Consider the following 12236-nt stretch of genomic DNA (forward strand, 5'->3'; position numbering starts at 1 on the left):
ATGTAACATCTTACAACACAAAATCTGAGAAGACAGAACTAAAGGAAATGTGGGAGGAAATTTCTCAGGAAAAGAGCCTAAGTAAGAAATTATACAGCTACAGTTTGAAGATGTTGTCTCATCGAGAAATTGGAGCATATGAATATTCAGATCGGTTATCATCTGCAAGTCTATATGCAAAATCTAGAACAATCATTTGGGTGAGTCTAGGTCTTGCTGCAACACGAAATTAAGTTTTGAAATCTGTACAAGAAATTGAGTATCTAGCAGAGAAAGAACCAAAGAGTACAGATATTTTGAAGACAAACATGTTGGATACATACTATCCAAATAGAAGTAATCATCTGGAGAACGTTTGTCTCTTTGAAGTACGGCAAAGCTATACTTTTAAGAGGAATATTACAGAAGATATCAATAAAGGAGTATATGCTGTGATTGGATGTGAAGGATGTCTGGTAAAACAAAGAAAAGGACATTTGATTAATCATCGAAAATTGAGTTGCAAAACTCCTGACAAAAGGGAATTTTACTATTTAGCTCTTTTGCAACTCTTTAAGCCATGGCGTACAGAAGAGGAACTACTTGGAGATTTTCTCTGTTATGAAGATTCATTCAATGCAACCAAAAATACCATAGAATGTCCTGTTTTTACAAATTATCTGCAAATGTTGAATGACGAAATACAGCAAGAAGCTACAATTGCAGCAGAGATTGCTAGAGACAGTTCTCAAGACTGTCAGAGTTCTGCTTCATTGAGTCAGGATCCACTAGGAGGACCAATTATCCAAAATGAAGCTGCCACTGCCATGGATGAGGTGGAAAGAGCCATGGAACAAGCTCAGGGGGATGTAGTAAACTTAGAAGAATTGGAGAAACAACTAAATGTTGAACAAACACAAATATATGACGAAGTGACAGAGCAGATTGATCATGGTTTTTGTCATGAGAAAAAAGAGTGCTCATGCACGTTATTTAATTCTGCCCGACTGTATGTGAGTGGAGAAGCCGGAGCTGGAAAAAGTTTCCTAATTAAAGGAATTGCAACTTATCTACAAAAAAGAACTGAGTCATCGCTCTCTTGTGTTGTTACTGCTCCAACTGGGTTGGCAGCACATTACATTAAAGGGATTACTTTACATCGTTTGTTGATGCTGCCAGTAGAGCATGAAAATAAATTAGAATACCACAAGCTATCTGGAGAAGCTTTTTGTGAAGTTTCCAGAGTCCTCAAAAAATGAAACTTCTCATTATTGATGAGGTAAGCATGGTATCAAATGTAATGCTTGCTTTTGTGCATTTAAGAATGCAACACATTCTTAAAACAGAGTATGATATGTTATTTGGAGGCAAACCCATCATTGTTTTGGAGATCTACTACAGCTGACTCCTGTGAAAGGGCAACCAGTGTTTAAAATGCTTACACATGAAGATACCAGGAAGTGCCTAGGAAGCATTGGAAATGTTAATATATGGTTATATTTCAAATATACAGAACTCCTGCAAAATATGCGACAGGCAAAGGATGATGATTACAAAAGAATTCTTCAAGATATAAGAATTGGAAAATTAAGTGAACATGGCAAGGAAGCTTTACAGGCACGATTATTTCCAAATTTGTTTCGAAACGAAAATATTCTGCCTGAGAATATTTATAGAAAAATTGCTGAAAATAAATCAGTGATATGCTTGATGCCAACTCTGCAAGAATGTTCAGTCTTCAACAACAAAATGTTAAAGTTAGAAAATCAAGAAATTATAAAACTGGAAGCTATTGATAGAATAGAGCATGAAGGAGCTACTATTATTTTGTCAGAAAAGTTGAAGTCAAAATTGGATTCTTTAGAGAAGACAATATCTAAAACAGATGGTTTTGAAAAGAGTCTGTATGCATGTTTAAATTGTCGTATAATTTTACGACGCAATTCACATGTTGAAAGAGGTTTGGTAAATGGAGCAATGGGTCATGTTGTTGATTTCGTGATATACCGAAATAGAGATGAAATAGAATTTTTGAAAATCAAATTTGATGAAATTGAAGAAGTACAACAATTGAGTCGTTGTTTTGCTTGGTTTATGCTTGTCAAAGATTTATATGTCCGTCGAAAACAGTTTCCTGTTTGTTTGGCATATGCGGTGACTATTCATAAATCTCAAGGTTTAAGTGTAGATAGGGCTTTGGTGAATATTGGAAGGTCTGTGTTCAAGGAGGGTATGGCATATGTTGCTTTATCTCGAGTCAGAACTTTATCTGGATTATACTTGATTGATTTTGATGACAGAAAGATTAGTGCAGATCTAAATTGTGTAAAAGAATATAATAGGTTAAGAAGAGAATATGCTCCAAATTTACCTCAATATCCTTTATTTGAAAAGCGTGTGGTAGGTCAAAAAAGAAGACATGAGAAAAATTGTAGCGAGGTTGTAGCAAAAAGAAAAAGTAGATGAACCAGTAATTGTAAGCATAAGGAAAAGGATTCTGTTGAAGATGTTGTTGGATTTTGAAAACAGTTCTGGTGTCAACTGCTATGCTAATGTAGTGGTTAATGTTGGTTTTTTTTCTCCAAACTTTACAAGAACAGATTGTTGAAAATCAGGATCAAAGATTTTGTTCTTTGTTGAATTCTGTCTTTGAGAAATATAGCAGTGATAAAACAAAAATAGAAAGTGTTTCTGATATCCGAAATGTTTTAGACATATGTTCTGGTGTAAATCAATTTTCACAGAATGTTCAGCAAGATAGGTCAGGAATTTCTAATGTATATGCTTGTTGTATTGCAAGATGAAGGTATAGATATCAAAAATCTTTTTGGCCTTTCTTATAAATGGCAACATGACTGTAACAATTGTTCCTTTTCAAGTAGTACTATAATAGACACTAAAAGATTTATATATTTGACTTTACCAGACTGCTAATCAGTGTCTTTTAATAATGTATTTAGGAAAACAGATCAAAACATGGTCTGTACCCAATGTAACTTAGAAATGTTATCAACATTATTTATACAAAGATATGGACAGTGTGTAATTTTAATGTTCCAACGATGTAGACCTGATGGAACTAAATTGACAACTTTAATAAAAAATGTTGTGGCTTCTCAATTATCAATTTTAGGAAAAACTTTTGTAACTGTTGCAATTATTTTTCATGATGGTCCTTCTACAACATCAGGACATTATACAGCTTATTTAAAATGTAAAAAAGGCTGGAGTTATTGTAATGATACTGAATTGACTTTCAGACAACGTTTGCCTTTTGACTTACGAAATTCTTACCTTGTGTTTTTAGAACCCAAATTTTAGGGAAAATAATTGGCCTAGGAAGATTAGTGCAGTAAATAAAAGTTAGTCTGATGTTAAAACATACTTTATAAGTGAAGGTGATCATTTAGAAGATCGCAAAATGGAAGGTTAAGAGCTCTATTAAGTATTGAAAGGTTGTATAGGTTTTTTAAACACAATCATTTTGATTGTGGGTTTTTTTTCCCGCTGTCATATGATGAGTAGTATTGAAGTCACTGTTTTTAGTGAAATTCAATATATTCTGAGAACAGCAAAATAAAACATATAACATATTGTACAAGTTATTTTGTATTTTATATTGTGAAAAATATTTTATAACTCTATTGTTTATTATCTTCCACAGATAGTACATTTATAAGGTAAGTACAACAAACAAAAAATACTTTTTGATCACTTTGTTACTTGCCTTTCTCTTTATCATTTCTTCAGTTTCTCTCTTACTCCTTCACCTTTACTCATCTTACTCTTCTTCCCTCATTTTAATTACTCACGTACATTCACCTTTACACTCCTTCTTTCACCATCAGTACTTTTCCTTCACTCTCACTTATCTTGTGCAACTGTCTCATTCCCCTGTCTGTCCTTTACTTGTTTTTTATCTTCCTCCATCACTACTCTTGTCTTGCTGTATCGATCAGTCTGTTTCCACTGCCCTCTTACTGTATTTCCTTCACATCATCCCGGGGTGACCTTCACTCACTTCACTTCTTTTACTTTATCACTCCCTTTAGTCCAGTCCCCTTTCTTCCATCCATCTGTAAGTGTGTTCCTCTGTGTCAGTCACTATAACTGATTTAGTTTTTCACAGTCCGTCACTCTTCCTCTGCTTGTCTCTTTTACTGTCTCCCTCTCTGTCCACCACTCTTCCTTTTCTTTTTTTTCTCTTTACATAAATCGTTCTGTCTGTCACTTATTTCTTTTTCCTTTCTCAATATGCTTTGTTTTCCATCACTCCTCTTCCCTTACCTTTATATCCCTTCCTTCACTGTCACTCCCCTTCATTCAATCTGGGTCCTATTCCTCCACTCCAACCACTACACTTACTGCCGTTCATTCACCTTTACAGTCTTTCTGTCACTATCAGTACTCTCTGTTCATCCTCAATCATCTTTTCCAACTCCCTCTTTCTCCTGTTTGTCTCTCATTGCTCTTTCCTATTTTCCTCTATCACTACCCTTGTGTAAGTGTATTGCTTAGTGTCTTCTCATTCACCTCTTGCTCTCTTTTAATAACATCATCCCTCATTCACCTTCATCCACTCCCTTTCTCTCAGTCCCTTACTTCCTTTTGCTCACTCCCCTTCCTTGATACCCTCCCTTACTCCCCTTTTTTACTTCTGTGTGTAAGTCTCTTCCTGTGTCTCAGTCACTATAACTGCCTCATTCCCTCATAGTCCCTCAATTTCCCGCTCTTTCTCTCTCTCCTTGTGTGTCTCTTTCTTCACAAATCTACCTTTGGCCAATGACACATTTGTTAGTGATAGCCTTATGTGCCTTTTTAACTTTTTTCTTGATGTTTTGCTTTGGCCCTCCTTTAGTTGTTTCCCCACTCTCATCTTGAACCTTTCTCTTTTGCATAACCTTGGATCAATCTTGGTGCAACAAGTGCTGAGTTATATGTGCTTCAACGAGAAAACCCAGAATGTACTCCTTACCCAGTATTCGGGAAATCACAAAGGTAGAAATAGTAAAAAAATACCCATAGTACAATGGTTGTCCCAGAGTCCTTAGCTGTCAAAAATATTGTTGACAACAGTACCTTTTTAAAAAGCTGCAACGAAAGTCTGGGTACGTCCACCAGAACTAAGAGGGGGGGCCAGCCCAGGCTCTTTCTAGCTAAGAGAGGCACAGATGGGCCTGCCCTTGGCCCAGGTTTTGCCTGCGTGTGTCCCACGCTGCGGGAGCCCTGATGTAAATGTAACCTCCTCCTGCACACAGATGGCGGCAAAGTTTGGCGCTCTCCCTCTCTTTCTCTCTCTCTCTCTCACTCTCTGTCCTTCATTCTTTCTCTCTTTCCCTTTCTGTTTCCTTCACTCCTACTATATCCCTCAGTCCCCTTTCCTGACTCTTAATCTCCTTCCTTCTCTCTTATATTGTGAAATATATATTGTATATATTATAATTTACGTTTTTTCTTGTCTTTCACAGATATTATATTTATAATAAAAACAATTTTTTTTTATTTCTTAGAAGGTAAGTATAACAAATAAAAAACTACTTTCTCATCACTGTCTAAGTTTTCATTATTTATAAGGTAAGTTTGAGAAACAAAAAAAAGTTTGTCATCACTCTCTTATTGTGACTGAATAACAGCCTCACTCTTTCTCAGGCCTTTGCTCTCCCTGTCACTCCCTGTCTCTTCCTTACACTTCTTCTTCTTTCCTCTCTCTTTCTACCACTCCTCCTCTCTCCCTCACTCACTTTCCCTCTCTCTTAATTTTCTACGCCCTTATACCCCTTCCCTCACCCTCTTATCCATTTCTTAACTGTCACTAAGCCTTCACTCATTCGCACTCCACTTCCCCCACTCCACTTCCTCCTGTCTGTTTCTCACACCCCTTCCCTTTTGCACTGACTTTCACTTACTCCCCTTTGCTTTCTTTTGCAAACAGGTGCAGGATTTTTACGTAGTATAAGGGTAAAAGTGACTGAATGAAATATTATAAATTGTACTTATTCACTTTTAGAAGGTGTTCCTGCATCTAAACATTCCCCATGTATGCAGGAAATCCTTCTTTTGGTGCATTGTTTTACAATATGATGCACCTTGCAAGTACATCAGATTGTAAAAACCATACTTTATGGTGCATCTTTTGTACCACTGCTGCATCACAAATGTGATGCAACAGTTGTGTAAAAGACACACAAGAAGATTATAAAACTGCCCTTAATACATATAAATTCATCCACGCACTTTCACTAATAGTGCAAACTGAAGCATAGAGTTGTAACATATTTATATACATATGTTACATTTCAGTGCTTTGGAAGTACTACAGTATATTATAGGTAAACACCCTATAGATTCATGCTGTACCACATCCTTATAGTTTTGCACTAGACATTCGCTATGACAAACTTTTACATACAAACATAGAAATTGAGTTCTTTTTTTTGACCAGTAGAGGTAGTTCTACAAATAACTGTTTTTTGGTTTGGTTTTTGTTTGCTTGAAAAACGAAGAAAAAATGAACTTTTTAAACAATTGTTCAACAGGAACAAGGAATATAAAAAAAGAAAAAAATTATTTGGAGCAGTTGTGCCTCCTGTTCTTTTCCAGAATGACTTCTATGGTCTCTTGACCATAAGAAATTAGTTGGTTGCAATGCATGCAACGAACCACTAAATTCTTAAATTCAGGCTGTATATTTGGAATCATGTTTGTTGGTATTGGTGGTGTTGGTGCTGCCCTTGATGTGCTTGGAGCAGAGTCCTTGCTTTCCTGTGATCTTCGCACCACAGCTCTAGCCGAATTGTTGGGGTGCATGTTTTTGACATGGCATTCCATGCTATAAGTACCAAAAGAGTACTTTTTGTTTGGATTGCCTCTAGACAATACCGTGTCACAGATTTTGCATGTGACATGCGGTGCATTCACTTTCTTTAAACCTTCTGGGAAGGTAAAAAACTTCCACACTATGGACTCCTTTTTCTTGGTTGGGCGGGGGTCCTCTTCAACAAATTCTTCTGAAGAAGAATGTTCAGACTCTTCACGTTGAGCCATTTGCAAAGAATTTTCTCAAGCCAGGAGCTGTAGAAAAAAGATGTTGCTTCTCTGAAAGCCAAAGAAGAATGATGAACATGGGAGGGGTCTTTCTACAATTGGAGTAGGAAGTATTATAAACCAATCAAATCTCTTGTTTTAAGGTCACATGGTTGGACATCATCTTAAGGTGCGCTCACGGAGCATTTAGGGAGCGCTTACGTAATCTCGCGATGCGTTTACGTTTTATTTACGGAGCGCTTACGTCATCTTACGATGCGCTTACGTGGGACACACCCTTGCGAGATTCGTAATTGCTTTAATCAAGTAATATACTGTCTTTAAAAGTTTTAAATAAACATTTTCTTTATTATCCCACATAATGTGTACCTTTACATTGTACAATAAATACGTAGATACAACGTTTTTAAGTTTATAAAACTTTCGGGGGTAAGTGCTCGAAGCATTTACGGAGCGCGGACGGAGCTCTCACGATGCGTGCACGTGCGACGTACCCTCGCGAGATTTGTAATTACTTTAAAAAATAATATACTGTTCTTAAAAGTTTAAAAAAACCATTTTCTTCATTATAGCAGATATTGTCTACCTTTAAAATGTACATTAAATCGTAGATATTACGTTTTTGGAATAAAAAAACTTTCGGGGGTAAGCGCACAGAAAGTTAACGGTGTGCTTGCGGAGCACTCACATTGCGCGGACCTTGTAATCATATTTTTTAAAAAAAATACAAATTTTGTACTTTGTTTTATAATTATTTAACTATAAAATGTGAAATATAAAGAAGGAAAAAATAATATGTACATAGTATTTATTAAACAAAACAAAAATTTGTATCAAAATAATTTTTTTTAATAATTAGTAAATTTAAAAATGATCTTTTACAAAACCTTTGAAATTTACTGAAAAAACCATAGGTTTCACACACGTTATAGTTAGAAATTAGCATTTAAAAAACCTTGCAAATTCACTGAAAAAAACATAGGTTTCACACACGTTATAGTTAGGAATTAGCATTTAAAAAACCTTGCAAATTCAATGAAAAAACCATAGGTTTCACACATTTTATAGTTAGCTGGACATTTCACTCATACAAAACCATTGAAATTCCCCCTTTATAGTTAATCCAGCTAACTATAACTCGCGCGCCCACTCATGACATGGTAAGTGACATCACTCATGACATCACTGATGACATCTCAAATGACATCACTGATGACATCCCTGATGACATCATCCTTGTGACAGAGTGGCAGACCTCCTCTCAGCTTAATGTTACCTTTGATACACACATTCAAAAATAGAAACTAACATTTTCAATACAATAGATATACCAATGCCACTTACAACACACCTATTTACTAATTCCAACATCTATACACACATCCAATCATTCATCAACAGCCCTATACAGTCACTCATACATGTACTCACTCATCATATGTACTCATACACTGATACATCCTGGTCATCCCGTTACACACCGATACTCATCCATAGAGTTACTCACACATAACTCATATGTACTAGTTTGAAAGATATGTACTTATTCATAAATACACTATTGAGATAGTTATTCATTCACTAACACACCATTATACTCACTCATCCACCCATACAGTCAAAAAAAACAAATATTAACCTATATAGACACTCATGTAGCTACTCATCACACACACTTAACCACCCATACAGTCCTACACACATGGTGCCTTAAACACATACAAGCAGTAAGTCATTCATTCATGCATCTATGCAGTATGTAAGACCTCCTAATGAAGCATACAGACACTCAGACACTCCTACTGATACTCAATCAAAAATTAACCTATACAGACACTCATGTATCACTCATGTAGCTACTCACCAACACATGTAGCCACTTATACACAAAGTGAGAGACTGAAACAGAAATGTATATATTTAAACATTACTCACTAACCCATGTATTCTCTAAAGTACACTTAATCAGTCAGTTATACAATCAATTGTTCACAAAAAAATCAGTCATTTAGACACTTATATACCCATTTCTTCTGCCATGAACCTTGAGATATGCATATATAAAACATATTTAATTTTCAGAAAAACACCCATTCACATGGATGTCATCAGTGATGTCATTTGAGATGTCATCAGTGATGTCATGAGTGATGTCACTGACCATGTCATGAGTGATGTAATATGTGATGTCATCAGCAGTGCATTGCGGGCGCGCGAGTTATAGTTAATATATATATATATATATGAAGAATCCTTGCTCTTCTGCTCCTTTTGTCGAACAAATGAGAGTGGACCCAAGTAAGTGCTAATTTTCTTAATTGCGTATGCGCCTTTATTTTAATTCCAGATTCCCACCTCTTTTCTGGGGCGGAACTGCATCAATGACAAAGTACTGCAAATGTTTCAAACTATTGTCATGATGGGTCTTACATTGTCTCGCCACGGGATAACTAGCTTCACTGTTGTCAATAGCCCTAATGTGCTGAAAATGCGCTTGTGGACAGAAAATTTGGTGCTGCCTATATATAACAAATTTCAGCTGCACTGTAAGACATAAACAGCATAATCAGCTCGACATGTCAAGTGCTGTTTTATGTCCAGAGCCCTGTCACTAAAAGCAGACTGATATGTAGTTCTGCCATAATGACATGCTTTACAGCTGGAGCATTTAAAGAAACCCTTTCTTGCTAACAGCCATCCCGCTTTATCTTATTCTTCCGGATACTTTTTAACTAAAACATTGGCCATAGACGCTGCTCTTTTATATGTTATTGATGGATATTTAGGGATATTTAGGGAGCAGAGCCCCAATAACTGGGTCATCATGTCAAATTGGCAATTTTTTTCTTATAATGGCTCGCAACTGTTTTTCCTGTCTGGAATAAGTGAGAATTAGTGTTGTAGGCTTAGTATGTCCATTACTTATCCCCTGATTAGTTATGTGAGTTTTCTTTTGTTTACTTCTGCCCTCTAAAATGTGCTTCCATCAAGGTTTTCTGGATTTGACAATAGCTGTTTCAATAGAAGAGCTAGTATAACCTCTCTCTAGAAACCGCTGTTTACATTCCATCTGTTTATCAATCATGTCCTGTTCCTCACTACAAATCCTGCGGATAGATATATATAAAAAAATTACCAGTTCTGCAGATATTCATTGTAAGACTGGACGCAGTAATACGAATCGCACACTATGAGTGTGGGGAATTCGCTATCGGTATTTTAAAGCGCCATTTTGAAAGCTTGGAGTTCAGCTCGCTAAGCTTTACAGTCTCCAAAAGATTGAGTTTTTGTAACCATGGGTCTGAATTTACCATCGCGCATGCGACCTTTAACAATCGCGCTCGCTGCACTATAAGCTTGTTTTCTCCTAATTGCGGGCTGTGCCGATCCGTCTGCATATATTATACAGCCGTAATGTTCTAGAGGCAGAATTTCAGTGGGCAGAGGACATTCTTGTTCGCATTGGAGACATTCTTGTGTCTTCAAGAAAGGATCGAAAACGTATTCAACGTCTGTTGCAGCAAGAGAATTAACCCATTGAATCCATCTTGGATGTAAAGCTTTTGCATTCGGAATGCTTGCCTTTGTCACTGCCTCTAAGTCAGGTACAGGAGGAACGGTTTTTATGCGTTTACCCTGCGCGAGTGCTCTTTCTCTAGCCACTGCAGTTTGAACCGCTGTCAGAATTTTTTCTGTTGAAGTGAATTTTATTTCAGCTTGGGTGTACAAGTGTGACTTGTAAGCTATTGGTACCTTTTCACCTTCATTAAAGGTTAAGTATGTGATTCCGCATCTCCCTGGGATGATTCGTATGACAAGGTTGCGTGTTTGTAAATGTTTTATTGCCAACATGTCTGTTTGTACTGAACGCAAAATTTTTGTGTGTTTTTGATTCCAATTAGAAGGTTTGAAATCAGGTTTGATTAATTCGTAGAGAGGTTTAACCCTTTCTGCGTAATTTAGAATGTATGTTCTTCCGAAATTTAGGAATCCTAGAATTGACTATGAGTTTTTCAGCGTTTTTGGAGGGTGGAACAGCGCACATTTTCCTAAAAAGTTTGCTGCCAGGCTTTTGTCTTCACTTCAAAGTTCATATCCTAAGTAAGCATGGGCGGATCTAGCGGATCTCGCGTACGTGAATTTGCGTATTTATGGATTCGCAATCCGCAAAATCCGCGAACTCTCGCGGATTAGCGGATTTTTATGTTTTTTGTGTTGGCGAGCGTTCGCGAGGATTTGTGGACCATTTCGCAATTGCGAACTTACTTTTCGGCTCGCAACGGCCGCGACTATGTTGTTTCTACGTCTGGTTTATCATCACAGGTTGACAGCACCCTCTGTTTCACCACTGCCACCCTCTGGTACACCCATGCCACCCTCTGGTACATCCTCACTGCCACCCATTAGGTTTGTTTATCACTGTAGATTATGGGGGTGAAAAAAAGCAAGCACACCTGCCCTGCTTCAACTGCCATGAATTAATTTGGGGTTGATTAATGTGTCAGTGATTTTGAAACTTCCAGTCTGGCTGGCACCTGCTTCCTTCCTTATCTGTAATCTGCTTTCTGTTGCAGTGAAAGCAAGCACACCTGCCCTTCTTCAACTGCCATGAATTAATTTGGGGTTGATTAATGTGTCAGTAATTTTGAAACTTCCAGTCTGGCTGGCACCTGCTTCCTTCCTTATCTGTAATTTGCTTTCTGTTGCAGTGCAATTTTTTTTCACAGGACCTTTATGGTCTACTTGTAGCTATTCTATGAGCCTGCTGTTTGGGTCATAGCAGGGTCATAGAATAGTTGCAAATAGGCAACTGAACTCTGGAGGGGCCCCTCAGGAAGCACTAGAGTGAATGGTTACTAATGTTAAGTTTGAACTTTTGCACCTGCTGATTGCTTTCAGTTTTGCTAAAATCGTTTTTCTGCAATTTCGCGTGATTTGCGGGGCGCGAATCCGTGCGAGATCGATTTCGGAAGCCGCGAATTCGTGCGAATACACTTTTTTTTTGCGGCGTGTATGTTCACGTGTTTTTTTCCGTGTTCGCAAGGCGCTTGTAGCGATACGTTTGCCAAGTTACCCTAGCGGTCGTACACGGGCGCGGCCATCTTGTTTGCGTGACGTAATTCCATTTCCAGCTGCTATGTGTAATCTCGCAAAGTGTGCGGCTCGCTAGTACAATTTCGCGCGTGATCGCGAGGAAAATCTCGCGTGAACTT

This window comes from Lissotriton helveticus, chromosome 3_1, assembly GCF_964261635.1.
Source record: "Lissotriton helveticus chromosome 3_1, aLisHel1.1, whole genome shotgun sequence".
NCBI lineage: Eukaryota > Metazoa > Chordata > Amphibia > Caudata > Salamandridae > Lissotriton > Lissotriton helveticus.